The sequence below is a fragment of the Squalius cephalus genome (assembly GCF_949319135.1).
Source record: "Squalius cephalus genome assembly, chromosome: 10".
In the NCBI taxonomy this organism is placed as follows: domain Eukaryota; kingdom Metazoa; phylum Chordata; class Actinopteri; order Cypriniformes; family Leuciscidae; genus Squalius; species Squalius cephalus.
In genome coordinates, this window is record NC_137131.1 from 28,430,755 (window position 1) to 28,446,803 (window position 16,049).

The following is a 16,049-nucleotide window of genomic DNA, read 5'->3' on the forward strand; positions in this document are numbered from 1 at the left end:
TTCGCGTCCGGTGGTTCTTCGCCTCTACGTCGTGCATTAAAATCCTTTAATGCATGGCTAGCCGTGGATTATCCCTTACATATGAACATGTTAGCAAGTACTTAACGTACCTGACTGGCTAACTTCCCGCCATCAAATCTAATGCATATCTGTACAACATGTGAACTTGCCTATTAAGAGTGAGCCGACGTTTGATGACTTGATTCCCCGCTTGTCTCCTCTCCCGCACCAGTTCAGTTCCCTGGCGACGTTCGTGGTGAAGACCTTGAAGCAGATTCTCCACACGGTCTTCTTCATTGTTGGCCCGCCACTGATGGATAATCTCCTCACCTTCAACAGGTAAATTTTAAGTAATATTTGAGCATATAGTTGTACCTCTTCTGTACTTTTCTTAGTATCCGTCAAAAGTTTGGAATAATTCTTATTTTGTAATGTTTTTGAAAGTCTGTTCATTGACTATAAGAACTGTTTTCTATTTTGAAGTTACTGCTTTGCAAAGCTGAATTTTCAGCAGCACTTGATCCTTCAGAAATCATTATATGCTGATTTGCTGCTCAATAAACCTTTCTGATTATTATCAATATTGAAAACAGTTGTGCGGCTTCATAGTTTTGTGGAAACTGTGATGAACTACCATTCAAAAGTTTAGTTAAGGGACCGTTCGGTATTTATGGAAGGGGCCACCGGAGGAAAATAGGGGAGGGTCATGTCTTTTTATTCTTTGTTGAGGGGAGGGTCATCCAACTTTTTTTAGTCTAGGGGGAGGGTCACCCAACTTTTATATTCATGAAAACAGCAACAAAGTGGCTTGTTTGGTGCTATTTTTTCCATTTAGCTCCATGTTGATCTCGCGTTATCAGCCCCCCTTCGATATCAGATGGGTCTGACCCAACAAAAATCCAGTTTGGCGCTGTTTGACAGTGCTCGCGCACTAATTCAGTTCGCGCTTAGAAAAAGTGCATCATGTCAGAACAGAATGCCAAAGAAATGTTTACCCGGCAAAGCTTTAAAGCACGAGCAAATAATGAACTTTTGTTAAGTGCACAGTGTCCTGTGAGTGTAACTCTACCGCTGCATTAGCATGTGTGATGTGAATGTACGTCGAGTTTTACAGTGTTGGGACTGAGGCGCCAGAACTGCAGCTGATAGAATGTGCGCTGTAGCGCGATACTACCATATTTTAGTTTCCATTCTTATTTTGTTTCCACGATGTGTAAGATGTAGGGCTACCACATCTTTAAATTACTATTAGTATTATTTAAGTTAACATAATAAAATACGTAGACCTACACCACAAAAACTAGTTGAGGATAAATTCGTTAAAGGGGGGGTGAAATGCTAATTCATGCATACTGAGTTTTTTACACTGGTAAAGAGTTGGATTCCCATGCTAAACATGGACAAAGTTTCAAAAACTAAGTTGTACGTTTGAAGGAGTATTTTTGTTCCAAAAATACTCCTTCCGGTTTGTCACAAGTTTCGGAAAGTTTTTTTCGAGTATGGCTCTGTCTTACGTAAGATAGGGCGGAATTTCCTTATATGGGTCCTAAGGGCACTTCTCCGGTAAGATCGCGGCCGCGCGCGCACTCGTAGACTAGAGCAAGAGAGTGAAAGCAGTTCGCCATCAAAGCGCCCTGCCCGGCTTTTGGGAAGTCAGTGTCACCAAAGAAGTGTGTTTTTGGTTGCCAGGGCAAGACAACCCTGCACAGATTCCCAAAGAACCCAGCGTTAAGGAACCCGTGGATGGAGTTTGTTTTCCTGAGCATAAACGGAGTTGTGTAGCTGTTTGTTCCCTGCATTTCGACGATGATTGTTTTATAAACAAAGCCCAGATCGTCTAATGCTTAAGGATCGAGCAGTCGCAATGATAAACGTTCGCGGTCGTGCGTTGGAACCGGACGGTGAGTAACTGTTGAACAAATAATGTCTCTGTGTGTTGTCACTAGCTCGGTGCGTTAGCACAGCTAAGCTTCGCCCACACGGCCCGCCCCCAGCCGCTCGGTTTTTTCCGGAAAGACTCGGTACACCCTATCTTTCTTTGATTAATATAATAAAACAAAAGACTTTTTGGAGATATGAAGGATGCAATATTACTCTATAGGTACTCAAGATTAACAGGAGATTGAGTGAAAATGAGCATTTCACCCCCCCTTTAAAATTGGGCGATTCCAGTGTTATGGACGTGACATTTGCAGTCAAAATTCGAAATATAAATTATCAGAAAATGCATTTAATACCAATATTTTGAAACGTCTGAAAGGAGTCAAGACATTAGAAAAATATCAGTCTACACATGCGTTTTATATTTAATATGAGGGAAATACACATGTGACGTGACACAAAAAATCTTTAACTTTTAGGTGGCAAAATATTTTTCAGTAATTCTATAAATTACACTGTGCAAACCAAAAGATATAGGCCTATACCCACCGGATGAATAAAGATCGGCCTCCACAGAACATAAAATATTATAATATTTTTATTTTATTTTTCGTGTTCGCATTTATGTGAAAAAACAAACAAAACAAAAAAACAATGTTACGGGCGTGACAGTTCTCCATTACGGACATGACTGCTCTGAAAAGCGACTTTACAAATTTCACAGAGACCTCAAACAGAAAGCACAAAGCCTTTCTTTAAAGTGAATTTCGTTTTTGTATTAATTTTATCTTAATTTTAATCAATGTTTCATCTGGATTTAATAAATAAGAAGTAGTCTAAATATAGAAAATAGATAATCATGACACGGAGGCGCGGGCGAGTGAACTGGATCTTGTCAAATGAACCGAAACTCAGCGTAAGGTAGGCTATGCTACTTGCCTCACAGACCTGAGAAATATATAGAAAGCTTTAAATGTCTACTTTTAAACAGAACAATTCATAAAGAAAGAAAACAGACTGCTTTCTCCTTATGAAATGTGCATTTCTCTCTGGCGCGTTCTGAGAAGATCGCGACGCATCGTCAACTTCATCTTTGCAGTAGACACAGAAAACACTTGTTTATTAATGAACAATTAAAATGTCTCCTTGCTATATTTGACATATTAATAATCATTACTTTTGCCGGTTCTTTGTGACAGCTTTTAGATGCTTTGTTGGCAGCGCCACCCACATGTTGAACGAGTCACACCGCATCAGCACCGAAAACATGATTTTTTTCAAATCTAAAATCAAAAATCGTGATACGAACCGAATCGTAGGTTTGGTCTATAGTTACAGCCCTAGTAAGATGAGAAAGCAAGAGTTTATGGTTTAAAAAACAAACAAACAATGGCTATCTGAACATCCCAGCAAACATGCTCCTTTGGGGCCCGAATGGGGCCCTTGCGGGCAGCCCACTGTGGGCCCAGATACCGGCGTGAAATGCGGGGCACATGTGGGCCCCACACTATGGGGCCCAGGTGGGGCCCCATCGGGACAGGCCAAAGTGTGGGCTGACTGTGGGCTAGCCCACACTAAGTAGAGTGGGCCCCCATTGGGGCCAGTTGTGGGCCCACAGCAAACCCCTTAGGGACCCGTGTGGGACTACTGTGGGCAGCCCACTGTGGGCCCAGATACCAGCGTAAAATGCGGGGCACATGTGGGCCCCACACTATAGGGCCCAGGTAGGGCCCCATCGGGACAGCCCAAAGTGTGGGCTGACTGTGGGCTGGCCCACACTATGTAGAGTGGGCCCCCATTGGGACCAGTTGTGGGCCCACAGCAAGCCCACGCTGTGGGCAAAGTGTGGGTATACTGTGGGTACATTGGGTTAAGTGTGGGCATACTGTGGGAACACTGTAAAAAGTGTGGGCATACTGTGGGTACACTGGGAAACGTGTGGGCATACTGTGGACAATGCAAAGATGTATTGTAATATACCTGTGGCCTTAACAAACAACAAGATTAGTTTGGTTGTACTTTGCATTTGCCACTATACATGCAAAATAATTGCACTTGTTGAAAGTTGAAGTAGTACATTATAAGTTATATGTTTCAAATAATTTCATTTATTCAGTCATGTAAAAAAAAAAAAAAAATATATATATATATATATATATATATATATATATATATATACACACACAATACATTACCATTCAAAAGTTTGGGGTCAGTAATTTTTTTTAAATACTTTTGAAAGAAATCCCTTCATCTCATCAAAGCTGCATTTATTTAATAAATACATTAAAAAGAGCAATATTCTGAAATATTGTTGCAACTTAAAATAACTGTTTTCTGTTTTAATCTATTTTACAAAGTAATTATTCCTGGGATGTTAAAAAATTATGTTAATAATTTATTACAGTAGCCAGCATCCAGTCGTCAGCATGTAAATCGTGGAAAAAAAATCAGGAACGTTTGAACAGAACTGTCAAAAGAGCAGCATTTATTTTAAATAGATTTTGAGTCTTTTGTCTTCAGAGTCCTCAAGTCTTCTGGTTCTTCTGCTCCTTCCACCATCCCGGTCTCTTGCATTATGATTTAACAGGATCAGGATAAACCCCTTTGGATGCTGCGGCCTGGCTGTTTTTTGTGTCAGTTTTTTCTCTAAAGTGAGAAAAAAACAACAATTGAAATGTTAACATAAATTTTTTTACAAAAAAACAAAAACAAGGGTTGTTCCAAGTGTAATTTATATATGACTGGAGAAACCTGAGAATAATTTGAGTTCCGGAAAAATAGTTACAGGTGTTTATTATTATTAAAAACAAATTTAGGCGGTGTTGTTGAAAGAGAAACATACCGAGAGTGAACCAACTGAGGGCATGATGAAATAAGAGCATGAGAACAATTTATTAAAATTATCAACACAACGTAAAGAATAATTTTGTCAACTTGTACTCACACTCATGTCATTCCAAACCTGCATGATTTCTTCTGTGGAAGATGATATTTTGAAAAATGACTCAAAAAGTCAATGGGATCCAATGAGATTTTCATTGTATGAACAAAACAGATTAAACATAATTCAAAATATCTTCTTTTGCATTCCACAGAAAAAAGTAAATAATACATGTTTGGAACAACATGAAGAACAAACCTTTTAATGTCTTTATCAATAAATCATTGATAGATTTAACTTGCAGCCTGAATATGTTATTTTTATTAAAAAAAAATAGAGGGAATGTGTCTGACGGTCAAACGAGTACTTACACAGAAAAAGAGTGACCTGTGCCTGAGTGGCTCTTTTGGGTTTATTATTTAGCTGTTTGAGACACATCACAATTAAGGAAAAAAGAGAGAAGACAACTGGATATTAGTCAAATATTACATAAATCTATACAAATAAAAATGATTCTTTTTTCATCAGTGATTATTGACTAATTAATAGTTAATCTCTGGTCCTCGAAGTGCACTGTCTTGCAGTTTATGTTCAGACCTGATCAATCTCACTTGCTATTTTAACCAAAAGAGCTTGATTAGCTTGTCCAGGCGTGCTGGACCAGGGCTGGTGCTAAAGTCCTCAAGGGCCAGAGCTGAGGTCCCCTGCAAAATGTTCGGAACATGACTAGATCGATCACTTACAGCAGTGGTGTCCAGTCCTGGTCATGGAGGAGTTTAGCTCCAGCCTGTCTGTAGTGTCTGCTGATCCTGAAGACCTCGATCAACTGGTTCAGGTCTGCTTAACTGGGGTTGGAGCTCAATTCTGCAATCAGGATTAGATTGCAATAAATACTGAAAAGAGAGAGGACAAACAACATTTCAAATACAGTATTTAATGTTGATCTTAACTTTAAGATTAATAAATGCTGTAGAAGTAATTGTTCACTAATTGTTGGTTCATGTTAACTAAAGCTAACAAAATGAAACCTTATTATAAAGTGTTACCATTTATTAATAATGAGAGAGTTGGCCATACGAGTATAAAATGAATTAATAGGAATCTTAAACTGGTTCAAACTAGGCTACTGTATTGTATATTCATGTAATACTAGGCACAAATGGCATTATAGCACTCCTTTCATTTGCCCTCCAGGTGGGCGTTCCTATAATGTGTGAGTCATGTGACGTCACGTGAAATCAATGAATTAACCGTCCAGTGAATATTTTTAAGTTAAATAAATTAGTTTACTTTCATTCACACATTTGGAAATTGTCAACAAAACCTTTACAATACTATCAAAATCTCTCATATACTGTACACGAACAATGTGATTAAAAGCCAAAATTACAGCACAAGTTAACCTGCCTCTAGCTAGTAACAGTTAGCTGCTAACTTAACGGATGAGATGCTAGCGGACTTTTCCTGAAGACACTAAATCATTTCTATAAAGTAAATATTCAACGGAAGCGTGTCATTTACATGAAAGAATGTGTCAGAAGCATTTGTATGTACTATTTGTGTAAGTTTGGGGACTAAACTTACCTGAAAGTAGTGAAAACAACAGTGAGAGACGGAGTTACTGCTTGTGTCAGTTGAGCTGTCGTCCCGTTTCCATGGTAACGGCCTCCGCTCCAGTTCAAATGCGGCTCGAATGTTCAGCGCGAGCGCCCATTAAAACACGTAAAAGTCACGCAGCATTTACATAAACTTAGGCTGCGTCCGAAATCGCATACTTTGTGAGTAGGTACTACATTTAAATTAGAACGTACTTCGCGACCGTTAAAAAAGTACGTTCTATATAGTATGAATACGGGTAGTATGAATGGAGTCCGGACGTACTACATGCGCCATGTTGGTATTGTCACGTAACATGCACGGTCACATCAGCGCGAAAATTTAAAGAGCCCGTTCCACTGACTGCACCAACTGAGCAATGTTTTTAGTTCTTCTTTCCGCTTTCGTCTGCGTTTTTACGTCGTTCGTGCTCACAATTCAGAGTCGTCGGTCAGTTGCTCGCACACACACAAACCTGTGAACAATGACAGAGGTTGATTTTTGGTAAGGAAAAAGTAATTTATTTGCTTGTGATAGTGCCATCAATGAATAAACATGAATTAATCAATAATATGCGTGTGTTTATCTCTGTCGATTCATTCATGGATGGCAATATCACAGTGTGTGTGTGTGTGTGTGTGTGTATATACATATATATACACACACATATAAGAAATGGATCATATACATATAATACATATACTGTATACATATAAATAATCCAACACAGAAAACAAGTGTCTTGTCGATTCAAATTGTATTTTAAAATAAACTATGAACACGTTACAGATTGTGAGCCCTACAACGCCAATTCTTCATCTATATTTTAAAGATGGAGCTGACCTCCACCCCTCACGGTAGTCCATCCAGTCACTGATTGCGACCATGGGTGGAAAAAAAAAGGACATCGAGGTGCTGGTGTTCTAGCTACATATCACATATTTGAGCTTAATTTTTTTACAAATTATTTACTTTAAATTTGGGTAGGAAAAATTCAAGTGGAAATCCAAAAATTGCCCAGGGTGTAAAGTTCTCATCTTGTACACATGCTTTTAAAGAAACAGATTTTAAATTATTTTAAAGTGATGCCCAACAAATGAGATTGTTAGTAAGAAAGTCCCTTTAGATCTTTAGAAACCTGTGAAGGTTCCCTTACTGAAGCTGCTGACGTTCACTTTCTTCCCTCAAGATGACACTTTAATAAAAAAAGTTTTAAAACTTTTGCTTTTGGTGGTGCTTTAAGCTCTATTATACTACTTTGTGCCAAAGTTTTGTGATTTTGTTTTAAACTTTTGTATTCTGTATCCATTTAAAAGTTAAATAATATACAAAAATAAAGCAAATACATTTTAAAGGTGTCTGGGGTGTGTGGGTATTTCTCTTCAGTGTGGCACTCATATTTTTCAGATATACCTGCAATTTGCTTTTCAAAAAAAAACAAAAAAACAAAAATAATCTGGAATCTGCCACAGAAGAAGTGCACACACAACACCCTTTAAAAATATTAATTACTCCATGCCACATATTAAATACTTTACAACTGACAATCTAACTACTGTAAATCCCTGGGAATTAAGTGTTTTGTAATAAAACTTGCTAAAACAGCATTACAAAATGAACTTACTAACAAATAAATGGAAAGAGAGTGTGTAACATTTGTTTTCTTTATTATAATTTTTTTTTAGCAATTTCTAAAAGCTGAAGGAATCTTTCCTCTTTCTTTTCTCGTCGCTCTTTCTTTTCTTTCCTCTCTTTCATTAGCCACTCTATAAGAACACAGGTGTGGTCATCAGCCCCTGCAAAATCAACACAGAATTTAACATTAGTGATGAACCATGCTCAATCTATATTATTAAATTAATATTAATGTTGGACAAGTTGAGGTAAGTTAACAGTTACACTTGATAACAGTAGCTTGCTTTGTAGCCAACACATATTACATATCAACACTGGTAAAGAAGAAATAAAATCGTTAAAATTAAAAAATAAAAGTTTTGTAACCCTCTCATTTAACTGAGAAACAACGTCGTTGTTTAAATAAAACAGTGTTAACTGACAGACATTAGCTCGTTCTGTTCGGCAATAATAATAATGATAAAATTGTAATTTTGCAGCCAATTCACAAACTTGTACCCTCGATTTACATTATTTAAACTTTTAACAAGTCAATCGTTTACTTGTATGATGTTAAACGAATACAATTTAACCACAAATAAACAAAAAGTGTGTTGTAAAGTACTTACACTTGAAAACAGCCGCGTCTCCGTTTTCCGCCATTTTCAAATATAACGACGACAACTCCTCTCCCGTGGCATCATGGGATAGTAAAGTGTCCATCGTATGCGCACTTCAGAATCTCGCCGGATGTAGTAGGTCATCCGGGTACTTCTCGCCTACTGTTTTTCGAATTCTATGATTTCGGACATACTACTCTGCTCGCGTACTGTTTTTCGCATACTATATAGTAGGGAAGTATTCGATTTCGGACGCAGCCATAGAATTGATGGAGGGAATTATTTGATAATCAGATAAAATATCTTGAAAACTTTGGTTTGTTCCATTTGTTCCTATTTTAATAAAACCTGTTTAATTATAACCTCAGTGAGATCAATTATGCAACATAATAACTTAAAAATATCCATTAGGGAACGTTCTCTATAAGTTACTTTAAGGTTATTCAAAAAATAACCACCCTGCAACGTTCTGGGAACGTTATTTTATGGTTGCAAAATAATAACTTAAAAATAACCATTAGGAAACGTTCTCTATAAGTTATTTTTAGGTTATTTAAAAGTAACCACCCAGCAACGTTATGGGAACACTATTTTATGGTTACATAAAAATAAAACCAAAAAAGAATGTTCCCCTAACGTTAGTATTTGGTTCCCAAAAAAAATAACCAAACGGGAACCAAAAACTAACGTTAGGGGAATGTTCTGTGTTAACTGGGTGGTCTGTCTGACTTTATCAGTCTGCCTGGGAACAGCTGCAACAAGCAAACAGGTAAAGATAGTACTTGTCTTGCTGTCTTGTTGACTGTGTGCAGTTTTAGTTAAGTATGGGGTTGACTGTTGAATGAAATAACATTTATGACATTTTACAGGATCGTTAAAATAGTTTGATTAACCCTGAGCTTCTAATCTTAAAACAATGATTTAACTGTACTGTTATGGTGGGTTGCCCACAGTAAACCCTCATGGTGGCCCCACAGTGAAAAACAGCTATGGGCCCCGCATGGGCTAACCCACTGGGGGCCCGTGTGGGTTTTCTGTGGGCAGTCCCACAGTGGGTTGCCCACAGTAAATCCTAATGGGGGCCCAAATGGGCAAAACTGCTATGGGCCCCACATGGGCTAACCCACTGGGGGCCCGTGTGGGTTTTCTGTGGGCAGTCCCACAGTGGGCTTGCCCACAGTAAATCCTAATGGGGGCCCAAATGGGCAAAACTGCTATGGGCCCCACATGGGCTAACCCACTGGGGGCCCGTGTGGGTTTTCTGTGGGCAGTCCCACAGTGGGCTTGCCCACAGTAAATCCTAATGGGGGCCCAAATGGGCAAAACTGCTATGGGCCCCACATGGGCTAACCCACTGGGGGCCCGTGTGGGTTTTCTGTGGGCAGTCCCACAGTGGGCTTGCCCACAGAAAGCCCACATGGGGCCCGAAAGGGTTTGCCCTTGCCCACACTGTCCCACAGAAAACCCACACTTACCCACAGTGGGCCCACACTGGCATGTTTGCTGGGATATTTGCCAAGCGCAAACCAGTACAGAATTAGGCTAATCAATAAATTATCGGGGAGGGTCATGCCTTTTTTCACAATTATTTTGGAGGGTCATAGAAAAATTTATTGCTGGCGAAGGGAGGGTCATGTCTTTTTTGACAACAGATCTCAAAACTCCTCCGGTGGCCCCTTAAATACATAACGAACAGTCCCTTACAAATACAAATATTAATTTTACAAGTTCTCACATTCAAATTAGCAAGCTCTCGAGTTTTGCTACTGTTTTACCTTCATAGTATCCCTTGCGTAATGCACAGACAGTTCCAGTCAGGTTACAATGCAATTTAAATAGCAGTTATGCGGTTTTATACTCACTAGTTGAAGATCAATGAAAGCCTTTCTAGCTTCGTCAATAGATGGCCGATTTACCCTCTGACCAATACACTGTGGCTGGAAGAAGAAGGGGAAGGACCAAAAGAGCAAAATCACCTCTATTCTCTGCAGAAAAGAGACATAACATCTCAGAAACAAGACCAGCTACAACAAATATACTAAAGTCTGTGCAATAAGCTACAGACATAAAAAATAAATATGCAATAATGATACTAAATACCTTGCCTTTTATGTTGTATTGAAGATTTAAAACAACAAACATCACCTTGTGGAATATTTTCCAAAGAAGACTGATTCAATTTTTCTAAATTAATTGCAATCCTTAAAATTCTGTTACATAAAATAGGCTATCTCCCTTTGGAGTGACTGATTTTTGTAACCTTACAGATCTTTTTTATGCAAACAGCAACACAACACACTAACTAAAGTTGAAAAAATTAAAAAGAATAGTAGGGCCATACTATAGTATAGTAGGTTTGAATAGTAGGTTCATTAAAAAATGAACATGTAGCTAACGTTACTGATATTTATCCAAATGAATCAACATTGAATCAAGATCGGAATCGAACCACAAGCTTAGGTATAAATTGCTAAATTCAGAAGTTGGCAGCCTTGTGAGCTACCTATATTTAAGCACGGATCAAATGTATGCGTTAAGTTCCGCGAGGTTGAGTTGATTATCACAGGCAGTCAATTATAGATGTAAAAGCAGCAAAAGTGTATAATAAACATGAACTTACCGTTAAACTTGTCGATAAGACTGGGTAACTGCCACTCGAAGAGAAGAGTTCATATCCATATGGTTTTCTAACTAGAAAAAAAAAAAAACACGAAATTTTAAATTACATCACTTACCAAAAACGAATTTATGTAGCCTATGTAAAAAATACTTTTTACCACACCAAATCACCTCACTGGTCCAACCCACGTATGCACGCACGCACTTTGAAAGTGTTCGCGGTGCTGATAAGTCGATTCATTTCCGGGAATCATTTTGTTTCAAACTTGCAAGTGTGAACCGGTTTATTTGAACCGGATGGTAGTTTCTTTTATACCTGCGGTCCCACGACATTTACGTAGGCTACTTTTTATGCCTTTTACATGTCGGTAAGGACAATTGCAGGCGTTTTACCTAAGAGCAGCGAGTCATATTACTCAATTAATTGTTTTGTTTTGAGTGACTCGACTCACTTTGTTCAATTCGCTTGTCAGTGACAGAAAATACTCTTTCCTCTGTTTTCACAGATATTCACATATTTCATAGTTCCGTGTGATACGGAATCATTAACTGTAATCTGTCGTCTCACATTAAAATGACTATGCGAGTCATATCTGATTCTGAGGTAATAACTGTTTGTCGTACAAGTTGCATCACCAATTTTAGTCTGACTATATAAGTTTAAGAATTATTGGTGCGAAAAAAGTTATAATTGTGCTAATTCAAACTAATTATTAATAAAAAAATAAAATAAAACATTGTATAAACTTACCTTAAAACAGTTGCACCCAGCTGCTTTGCCCCTTTGTCCTCTCAAAATGACAGCTTGGGAGCGAATTTAAACATCTCCAAGGCGGGAAGCTCGTGAAACAACCCAGCGTTGCGACCCAGCAGGTTTAACCCAAAAACTGGAAAATTAAAACTACCCAAAGGTGTTTAAAATGTGATAAAATAACCCAACAAAATTACCCAACAGACTTGACCCAGCATTCTGGGTTAAAAAACAACCCAGCATTTTTTAGAGTGATGTTGTTTTTTTCTCAAGAAAAAATATATCTCAAATAATGCTGTAAACATACAGAGAGCCCTGTCAAATGAACATTTATATATAATATTATTAGTGGTGGGCCGTTATCGGCGTTAACGCGAGACTCTTAAGGCCCGTTCACACCAAGGACGATAACTATAAAGATAACGATAAAGATATAATTCTAAAAATCGTTCTCCATATTAAAGAATAACAGAGTTCACACCACAACTATAACGATAAAGATATGAGGAACGATATCGTTGGGATCACTTTCAGAACGATTTTTTTTTCAGCTGTCAAACGATAAAACACTGACAGTCAATCAGAATCCATTCTAATTTAAAGGTCTCGCGCATTTAAAATGGGGGAGAATTTTTTTTGAAAATTTTAGAAGATTTTTTGCTTAGAATAAAAAGACCGTTATCGTTCGTTGGTGTGGACGCATATAGTTATCTTTATCGTTATCCTTATAGTTATCGTGCTTGGTGTGAACGGGCCTTTATCGTGCGATAAAAAAAATATCGCCGTTAATCTATTCTCCAAATTGGGTTGGGAGCTGGCTCAAGCTACACAAGCTATGATGACGCAATCTACCCGCGGCCGCGAGGAACACCCGGCTGGAACGCATCATATTCGTCGTCATCTTAAGTAAACACGGCTGAAAGTGAAAGCTGGTGTAAAAGATCCGTGCAACATCCATTATTTGGACTTGGTTCGGATTTAAGCCGTCCGACGTAGACTGTGTGGTGTAACAGTTCGGTAAGTTAACACACGACTAATCCGTTCTACCACCTCAAATTCAAAACGAAACATATCACTGAATACCAACGCGCGCATATTATTCCCAATATATCTTAGTGAGTGGTGTAGCACATAATCTCTTTTTATTAAAAGCGCCCGATTTTAAGAATCGTTGTTGTGTTTCTTTTTAACTGAAAAGACATCAGCTAGACAATATTCTAATTTTAAATTTGGGGTGTCATAAGCTCCAAGCCATAATAAACATTAGACCTACTTAAGTCTCTGCAGCTAGTGTACTTAAATTTTATTTATCTGCAAAATTATGTTGTATACTTACAGTTTTGCACAATATATGTTCTCAAAACTACATACACCCTTTCAAAAAAACAAAAACATTTAGCAGTTGTTTAGCAGGGTCTGTGTAACCTGTTCTGAAATGGTTTTATTATAATATCGTTATCGCAAGAGGCTGCAATGTATATCACAATATGGATTTTAGGCCATATCGCCCATCCCTAATTGATAGCCTATAGTAGTTGATGATAACATAGGCCTACCTAATGTTGCCTACGGACGGTAACAGTACAGTAGTAACCTTTTACAGTCTGTGAGTAGAACAGCTTTCTCAAGCAGTTTGTGATGCATTTTGGAAACAGGAGATGAGCCCCTGGTCTAATGCGCCACCTGGCTTGAGAAACCCGTTCTCAAAGACTTACTTTTATAGTCATTATTTGGGTAGCACACATATTCTGAATGCCTTCGGCAGAATTCAAATGAGCCATTTTAATCTAGATTAATCTAGATTAATTTCAAAATTAATCTAGATTAAAAAAATTAATCTATGCCCACCTCTAAATATTATATAATTTGGTTTTCATTATAATAACAATTGACACAAAAAATATAATACAATTGTAATATAGTGCACATATTTTGTAAAATACTCCTCTCTATAGCTATTTTTTCAAGTCAATTCGTGTTGGTCATTAAAATTGCTTTCCTGAGGTAAATGTAACGTTCTGTGACATAATTGTTCACCTGCAGTTTTATTGACCTCTTTCCGTGGCTGAAAAACACTGATTGATCAATATTACGGATGAGGCATAAATACCTTTCGGTTGTACTGCATCTTTAAATAAAAACTAACAGATGATCAGTTTACTTGAACTGAGGCGCTACAGCGATCTGTCACGTCACATTTACAAGCGCCAAAACTGTATTTGCTGTCTGAATTTCGCAATAAAATGTACAGAACCTGTGAAAGTAACCTGCTCTGTCTAGTCTGTCTGTCTCCGTGTACACTTTGCTCCGTGATTTTTCTCTGCGTGAGAAAATGGATGTGTGACGCGAGAGCATGTAAAAAGTGTCAATTGCGAGTCTCACACTGAATGCATAGAGTTGACAGCCCTGCTTTCAGAAGGGGGATAAATCGACGGCAGCGTTCCTCCTTCCGCCATGCTTCTTCTCCATGTGAGGATTGTTTACATTAGACTGAGTGCTCATGGCGCGCATGCACACAGAGCTAATACATGTGGGGATTGTTTACATCAGAGTGCGCACGTTTCGCGCAGCATATACGCAGTGTTTGTTTAAGTGGTTGATGGAAAATAAGCTAATGCGCGTTGTATAAATATAAATTCTGATCTATTATTTTTCACGGTATTTTGAAGTGCACGCGATAACAATATTGTGCATATTCATTACCGTGATTTATCGCATTACCGAATACCGGCATAAGTCTACTTACATTTAAATGTGAATTTGCTGTCCACCACTGAACTCTAGTCTAAAAAAAAGTAGTCCCTGACCACAAACAGCAACAGAAGTTGCATACATTATTTCAGCAAAAATCTATCTTTTATGAGTGAGTCAGTCGGTAAAGACTAGGGCATGGGAAAACCCCTTTAGTGTTAAAATTACAGGACATTCAAATGGATTCTCACTTGCTTTCTCAATCCCTCACAATAATTGACTCTAGCTTCAATATCAATGAACAATATCAATGAGATCAAACATGTTTAAGTTGCTAAGAGTGGTTGCTAGGGGTGTTGTGTACTAGTGATACATAGAACCGTTGGGTGAAGCATCTGTCAAATTTGAACTAGCAGCAGCTTTTATGACTGGAGAAGCTAGGATTATTTGAGTCAGGCATAATCACAAAACTGACAGGAGCAGAGAAAGTGCTTCTAATAACCAAGCATGTAGTTTATCGTGGTTAGCCCTGTCAGATACTTTGACAGATGCGTGTGGACTTGACTCGTTTCTCCAGTGTATAACTTGCATTTGATGGTTGTGTGTTGATGGGAGTGCAATAATTCTGACTAAAACATAAGTTTTGCTAAAATATTTATGAAATGTAGGTTTAATATTCTACATGTATTTATGAGCCGTAACTGTAAACGGGGTATACATGTAATTACCACAATTGTTACATGTAATACAATGGCTATGCTCATTTACTTCTTTCAGACGAGTGAATATGTGCAACACCGTGTCCTAACCAGACTATTTCTGCGACGTCACCGCTGGAACAGAAAGTATGATGATTTCAGGTATAGTAATGTATATGTGCATTATTTAATGTTATACTACAGGGCCGTTGAATGCTTGAATCTGATTGGTTGACGAACGTTCTAAGGTGTGCATTATTTTCAGGGAAACGCACAGCTAAAGTAGTTCCAGGCAGGTCTTGACCACATTACAGTTCCATATCACCAAAGATATCACTTCGCGTAGTTAACGGTAATAACAGAAAATAGGATACAATTCATAACAAGAAAAAACATTTAGCCCCATGCGCTTGATCTGGAATTTTCAATGTCTAGCTGTCTAATTTTCAATGTCTTTCAATGTCTAGTATATTCCTATCTATAATCAATAGAAAATTAATCTGAATATAGGCAAAATAAATGGATAATCCTGCAACACGGATTATTATTGCAGATAATATAACAAATAAATAATTATTGATAGGCCTACTTGTTAAAAGGGCTTTGTGTTTCATTTATTTGGCTAGTCTGTCATCTGTCAATAATAGAAAAAGAAGAATGAATTCGAATTAATTAAAAGGAATTGAATTAATAAA

At 37.9% G+C, this 16,049-nt stretch overlaps 1 long non-coding RNA gene across 1 annotated transcript; it reads right to left on the bottom strand.

Annotated features, from left to right (window-relative positions):
• Positions 1–4,485: 4,485 nt before the first annotated feature.
• Positions 4,486–6,493, bottom strand: LOC307165210. The gene is made up of 4 exons (XR_013822443.1): positions 6,350–6,493; positions 5,509–5,556; positions 5,137–5,188; positions 4,486–4,530 (listed from the first exon to the last, which is right to left on the bottom strand). It is a non-coding gene; the product is annotated as an uncharacterized lncRNA (long non-coding RNA).
• Between the last annotated feature and the right edge of the window lie 9,556 nt (positions 6,494–16,049).